This window comes from Oryzias melastigma, linkage group LG13, assembly GCF_002922805.2.
Source record: "Oryzias melastigma strain HK-1 linkage group LG13, ASM292280v2, whole genome shotgun sequence".
Classification (NCBI taxonomy): domain Eukaryota; kingdom Metazoa; phylum Chordata; class Actinopteri; order Beloniformes; family Adrianichthyidae; genus Oryzias; species Oryzias melastigma.
Genome location: NC_050524.1, coordinates 9,642,285 through 9,649,495, shown reverse-complemented (window position 1 = coordinate 9,649,495; position 7,211 = coordinate 9,642,285). Strand labels below are relative to the sequence as shown.

The 7,211-nt window shown below is 33.4% G+C and overlaps 2 long non-coding RNA genes across 2 annotated transcripts; both read left to right on the top strand.

The window, feature by feature from the left end:
• Positions 1-1,899: 1,899 nt before the first annotated feature.
• On the top strand, positions 1,900-2,883 carry LOC118599498. Its single transcript, XR_004948880.1, has 2 exons — positions 1,900-2,041; positions 2,142-2,883. It is a non-coding gene; the product is annotated as an uncharacterized LOC118599498 (long non-coding RNA).
• Positions 2,884-3,807: 924 nt separating this feature from the next.
• Positions 3,808-6,531, top strand: LOC118599556. The gene is made up of 4 exons (XR_004948955.1): positions 3,808-4,072; positions 4,382-5,515; positions 5,644-5,697; positions 5,770-6,531. It is a non-coding gene; the product is annotated as an uncharacterized LOC118599556 (long non-coding RNA).
• Positions 6,532-7,211: the final 680 nt, after the last annotated feature.

The window sequence follows — 7,211 nt, the reverse complement described above, 5'->3', positions numbered from 1 at the left end:
ATTGAAAGAAAATCACAGACATTTTAATGATATTTGCCTAATATTTTAAAAGAGATGCTTATCTCAAATAAATAAATAAATACATTGTGAACATTGATTTTAAGGAAGCTAAATCTCCTCAATCAAATATTGTAAAAACTAGTATCCTCTATCTATTTTTAACTCCTAGAATGTTAATATTTTCTTGCTTACCCCAAATTTTTCCCTACTTTTTACTCTTTATTTCTTTTTCAATTTGTTTTATCCCATAAATGTAAGACTAAATGAAAATACTCAGTTGTAAGCACCCCCCCCCCAAAAAAAAGATTATTTTAATTTGTAATTAAATTGGAGTTGTTTGTAATTAAGTAGTTGTAAGTAGTCTTAAAATTTTAATAACACTAATAAAAATCAGTATCACAACATTTTATTTGACATAACTTTTCATACACACTGAAAAATGAAATAGCATATTAGTTAATGTCTCTGAGTAACTCAGTAAGACTTTCTGGTGCAGTTCAATTTTTAATGAATGAGACCCCCCACAGAGTCCCCATTCAGTTACAGCCTCTTCAGGAGCGCAGTGAGATCAGCTCCGTCCAGTCCTGATCGAGCTGATAGTTTCCATTTTTCAAAGTTACAGGATTCACATCTTCAGATGTCTTTTATCTGGAAGCAAGAACTGGAAGGCTTCAATTATTTTGGGTTCTACCAGAACAAGCCTATCAGATTTCACTGATGGCAGACAAAGAGAAGTTTAAGGCAAAAGGTAATGCTTTATTTCAAAAACTGAATTAGTTTCAGTATTGATTTGTTACATTTAATGTCCTTTGCTATTTTGATAAAGATTTACTGTAGTATGGTTGTTTAATATATTTGTATTTTAACATAAAATAATAGTATTAAATAGGATGCATAAAAAATGTTTAATTGATATTGTCTTTAAAAATGCTAAATGATTTTATCAAACATACTAATTAGTTACCATTAGAGCAATTTATTGTATTTTCTCAGGCTCACATTCATTTCAATTAATTCAGTTTACATCTCTAGTTATGTTAAGAAAAACAAAAAAACCACATTTTGGTAACACTTAACCTTAACAAACTTTATTAACACTTTAGCAAACACTATTAATGTGTTTATAGGGTGTTGGTGAGACATTTATTAGCACAATGAGTCAAATAATGTTTACCAACATAGCCTACTTGATAAGATTCATTAACATTTAAACTAAGACCATTGTTTACAAGGTAACACTTTTTAAACAAGATTCCTTAACAAGCTTTATTAACACATTAACAAAGATTTTTCATGTGTTTATAGGATGTTTATAAGACATTTATTAGCACAATAAGTCAAATAAGGTTAATTAACATACTTAGTAAGATATATTAACATCTAAAGTGAGACCATTGTCTACAGAGGCCATATTAATAAACTGCTTACAACCTTAACAAATGTTTTATTTATCTTTGTTAACATTACATTGAGTGTTTTGCAGCACCTCATCTAAAGTGTTACCAAAGTTTTTCATCAACAAAGAAAACAATTTTTCTAATTGGAATTTAAAAAATAAAAGCATATCAATCAAATTGTGTTGAACTCCAGTTGAAACGAAATTATGTCAAGGAACTGATCTGGAAATATGGCCGCAACCTGAGTTTTTCTTCTAATATTCATTTGTTTTACTTTTTAAAACTTTTATCTAATGCTGTTTTGTCTTTTATTGTAGGTCACAAACAGAGTTGGAATCCTTATGAATCATCTTACAGAAGACAGTTTGTTTATCAGCCAAACTCTGCTGCACAAATTTTACTGCAAGTTTCATGAGTTTTATAAAAAATTTGAAATGAGTCGTTCAAATATGTTGAAGTGTTTTTTTCTTTCCTATGTATGGCCATGCAGACCTCAAGAATCAACATCCTTCAAAGACTCGCAGTCTGAGCCTCATGGTGTGACTGAATATACTGCCGAGTTCTACTGGAAGACCGTTTGTAAACCCAAGTGCATTAACATAACTGATTCAGGACAAAGACGAAACAATCCTCACCCGAGCCAGGTCTGCTTTGCCGACTGCACAACCACAGAGGCTTTATGTTTATTTGATAGCGTTAAAAAGCTGGAATAACTCAGCCCTATATCATCTGTTTTTTTCTAAGGCTTTCATGTTGTGGACTCAACCCAGGGATGCTCAACAGAATTCCAAGCATGTAGCTGTACCTTTTGAAACTCCCCCATCAGAGGAGAAGATTCTTGAGGCAATAAAGGCACAACACTGCTCCATCTACAAACGTGACTTCACCGTAATACATCCACGTAAAACCTGTTTTGATACTTTATAGTAATCTTTTGCGAAATATTAATTCAGAAAATTAAAAGTTAAACTCTAAGTTTATTTTTTTATATTTTATTTTGACAGGATGTGATGGCATTAATATGGCAGGTGGACAGCTTGTTCCTATGCAAAACAGGGCTGGAAGCCAGGGCACCCATCTCAACTAATGCGCAAAGGCTAGTACTTTTAACAAGCCAAATCAAAAAGCAGAGCTGCTTGCAAATTTATTCCACAGCTGTAACAGAAATCCACATGGGGGCTGCTGGGATAAAGTCAGCTTTCAGATCAGTGAAGATGATCAGAAACACTATTGCCATTGCTATACGTGAGCCATGATCCAAGTGTGTTGGTGTTCCTACAATTACACTCACTGTGATTATATGTTTGGGGGGAAAAAAATCTGCATTGCAACAGTTGTTTTGGGTTAAATCTATTTTAGGAAAGTCAGAATTTAGTATTTTTATTTGAAAAAATGCTACTTTTCAACACACAAATAACCCTCTTTTATATTATTATGCTCAGAAATACATTTTATGTGATATTTGTCCAAATAAAAAAGAAAAAAATGAAGGATCCTGCAGTCTTTTTCTCTGCAGAGGATATCAAGCTGGCTGGAACCATTGAACCCCCTCAAATATTGGCAGTTTTAATAGGCGCCTTTCATGTACTTTAAACAAGATCCAGATACACATTTAATCAACATGTCCAATTATGTAGCACCCTCTTTGACCACTGCTGATTATTCAAGTGTGACTTTAGACTCCCTTTCACTGTTTGATGTTTGTATTGAGTGTGTTTGTGGCAACAAATTAGTACTCAACCAGGCCAGACTTTTTTTTTTCTTTTTTCCGCCTTCCCTGTTTCATCATCCTCATTTTCTGCTGCCTTGAATCAACTCTTTCATCCAATTTATAACAAGGCTGTGTCCAAAATATGATCAAAAGTTTGACGATCTTAAATGTTGTGTTTGCTAAGGAATTTTGCAATGCTGTGCTTTCCTCTCTGTCAGTTTGTGTTTGTTTGTTAAAAAGCGAGGAAAAAGCACACAGTTGTTGAGTAAATCCCCCTTTTTTTTGCAACATTTCAGCTTTTCTATCTAATTAAAAAAAGTTAAAGAAACACCGCCAAAGGATTCCTAACTGAGTTACATCCAGATATGTTGCAGTATATGCTTAATATTAAAAGTTTTGGTAGTTTTATAAGCTTGGATCATTAAAGTATACTACAAAAACAGGCTACAAATAAGCCAAAATTATAAAAAATACTTTAAATAAGCAAAAAAAATCTGCTTATGGGGTTAGAAAAATGATCTCATCAAGAATTCTTAATTAAAATTTTTAAATTTAGGTTACAAAGACATGTTTTCTTAAACTAAGATTGCTTCAGTATTGAAAAAATATATATTTTACTGGGAAGACATTTTTTTTAACTTCATTATATGTTTTTAAAGTCTAACTCAGAGTCAACAAGTACTCTGGACGTGCTGGGTCATGTTTTGAGTTATGTAGTCTCACCTGTCACTCTTGGTTTCTTAGTTACCATGATGCCAGGTGTAATGTTAGAGCCAGTGTCAGGTAGACTGATGTTCTGTCTGACTAATGTCAGTTTGGAGGTCGGACTGAAACAACATAAATATACATTTTTAAATCATGTTAAAAAAGTTTCCAAAGAGGAGAATTGATCAGCAATGTCATTGAGGAGAAACGCTCGCTCTTCTTCAGCTCCAGGAAGATTAGAAACCAAATCTGGGTTCAGGTACCGGACGTTGCATTGTTATTCTGATTTGATTGCTTATTTTTTTGTGATTTTACTGCTTTACTTGTAATTTGTGTTAATATCTTTTGTCATTTTTCTCTGAATCCCTTTAAAATATGTCTTTTAAACTTCTAATAATATAAAAAAAGCACAAAAGAATAATAGAAAAAGGATTTTCCTTATAATATTACTCAAAGAGGGTCTTTTTCATGGTGCTTGAGTACTTTTCCAATTTTTGCTATTTACAATAACAATCAAACTTAAAAGATTAGTTGGTTTGAATGTGATCGCTGAAATGTTTACTTTCAGTCTCCCTTTTGGACTCAGTGATGGACGCCAGAGGAGCAGAAACCTGTCCAGGCCGGAGGACTTGGATGAAAAAACAGATGATTTCACAGCCGCTCAACATGTGCGCTTCAATGACGAGGAAAGGGAGCTGAAACACAACCGACGAAGACACTCCGTCACACTTGGAGATAAAACTCAAGTCTGTAAACAACAGCAGAGCTGTTTTCAATCAGCAAGCAAACTTGAGGTGCAATTTTTATAATTATGAAACTATAAAAAGGACGCAACGTGCTTCAAAATTGGGTTTAAAAATGTATGATTTGATGCTTTTACTTCTTCAGAGTTGCCACTTTTAGCCTGAAGATGTCACCAGAGTGCTTTATCCTACTGCTCAGCTTTAACTTCAACCACAAGTAGTAAAAAAAGATGGGATATAGTGACAGACATGCTCATTTAAGATAAGCTCCTGATCATTTAACTTACAGAGCTCCTAAAGCCCAGTAATGCTCTGGTAAAACAAAACACATTTCTCTGACACTCAGAAGGTCTTCAGCACTTCGGAGTCCAACCCTTTCAAGGCTGACAGGAGTGATGGAGGGATGCAGGAGGCTGCGTTGCAAAAGCACCAGCTCAAGTTTGGAGCTTTCAGTCGCAGATGTGTGACACACTCTCCTGCCTAATGCGAGGAGCAATGTGCCATAACAGATTAGGGGGAGCAAGCTCAGGAGTTCAAAGTTGTGCATCTCTAATAAAGGGATTTGGAAAGCAGTCAAGGATATGTGAGCACTTTTAGCACCCCCATCACTCTGGATGATTAAACAGTTATCTCACTAATTCAGGGAATACTGTGGGGAAACCTCAATTCTAGCTAGATCCTTGAGAAATTAATCTGTTTATCCCTCTGTTTTTTTTATTTTTTTATTAGTATTTGAAAGACCACCACGCATCAAAGAATAGTTGCTAGGAAACCAGAGAAAATCCTAAGAAAGACAGCTGAAAGAAAAGGAAGTAGCCTCATATTTGACCAGTGGTTGTGATCTGCTCATTATAATGACATTGTTGCCTTAGGAAAGAGCCTTGATAATGAACTGTAAAATATTTATCGTTAATGGCTCCTCTTTTCTTTTTTAGCCCTTTGACTTCAAAAACTGCTTGGTGAGTTGACTCGAAAAGAAAATGCTATTTAATTCAACTTTGATCATGTGATGCTTTAAATAGCTTCCATAATCATGTCTATAATTATAATGACTAATTGAAATGACCCCTTCTTTTTCCATTCTGAGATTGATGAGAAGATATCATTGGAAAGTCTGCAGAAACTCAAGTTAATTTTTGAGGTACTGGGAGAATTGTAATAAAATTTCCAAGCGATTTATTTTGAGATTTAAAAATATGATTTTTTTCTAAAGGAATATGAAGCGAAAGGCTTAAGATGCATTGACGAGGGGGCTTTTGGACGTGCAGTGAAGACATGTTTTGGTTTGTCTAACACGGTGAGACAGCATGGCATTTGTCTTCACTTCTTTTCCCTCTTAATGTTCTCACTAACTGACCTTTCCTCAGCTAAAAATAATTCTTCATTAATTAGAAAAAAGTGTCATTGTCCTCATTTGTCTTTTGGATTTCACAGAGCAATGAACAGATTCATGGATTATTTAAGAAGATTGATTATTTAGATCAAGGAAAGATTTCTTGGGTAAGGCGATATTCACGTATAAGTTTCTCATTAAGTTTACAGCCATTCACTTGTTGAGTCATTTGCCGCCTCAGTGGATGTTCCCTTTAGCAGCAACCAATAAGAAAAAGACACAAGTGTAGCTGAGTTAAGCTTTAGAGAGCAAATGGAACCAATAGAAAACAATAAATTGGGATTTAGTTAGCTTTTGTCAATTCTATGTAAAATACAGTGTCATCGATATACGTGAGGTCATTTTTTTCTTTGTTTTTTATTCAATTTCTGTTAAAAACAAAGATTTTTTGCGCTTGCTCAAAGTTGTTAAGAAGTTTAATCTCTAGTTTGAAAATTTGAGTGATAATATTGTGTTTGCAAGGATTTCTGCATTGTCGGCAACCTTTAACATTAAAAGAGCCATTTGGGCTTGTTATCTACTGACCAAAACCTAGAGGGAGCCGCATAGTCTTACTTTAGCTTTTAGGAAATTTGGATTTGCATTTATGACCTTCTTTTTTTTTCTTTTTTTTAAATAAATATGAATTATGTCTATTTTTTGGCACGAACAAAAGCAAAAATATATTAAAAAAATAGCATTTCTCAAAATGGGATTTTTTAAACGTTTTAACCTTTAGTAGATACCAAATTAGCGAAAAAGTTAGCTTGTTGCCTAATTACTAGCTGAACTCCAAATTAGCATAAAATTCCTCAGTAAATCAAATAAGCCTAAAATGTTAGCATGTTGCTAAAATAAAAGCTAAACACTAAATTAGCCTAAAAACTCAAGTAGATAACAAATTAACCAAGAATGTTAGCATATTGCTAAAATATTAGCTTAACTTCAAATTAGCATAAAAAATTTCATTAGAAGCCAATTTAGCCAAAAAAAAAAAGCTATATCATTGCTCAATTAATAGCTGAACTCCTAAATGACCTAAAATTCCCCAGTAAACTAAATTACTCAAAGAAGTTAGCCTTGTTTTAAAATAGAAGCTTAATTCTAAATTATCCCCAAAAAACTTCGGTAAATAACAAATTAGCTGAAAAAAATCATCATGTTGCTAAATTATTAGCTAAACCCCAAATTAGCGTAAAATTCATCAGTAAACTAAATTAGTAAAAAATGTTTGTCTGTTTCTGAAATAGAAGCTAAACTTTAACTTAGCCTAAAAACCCCAG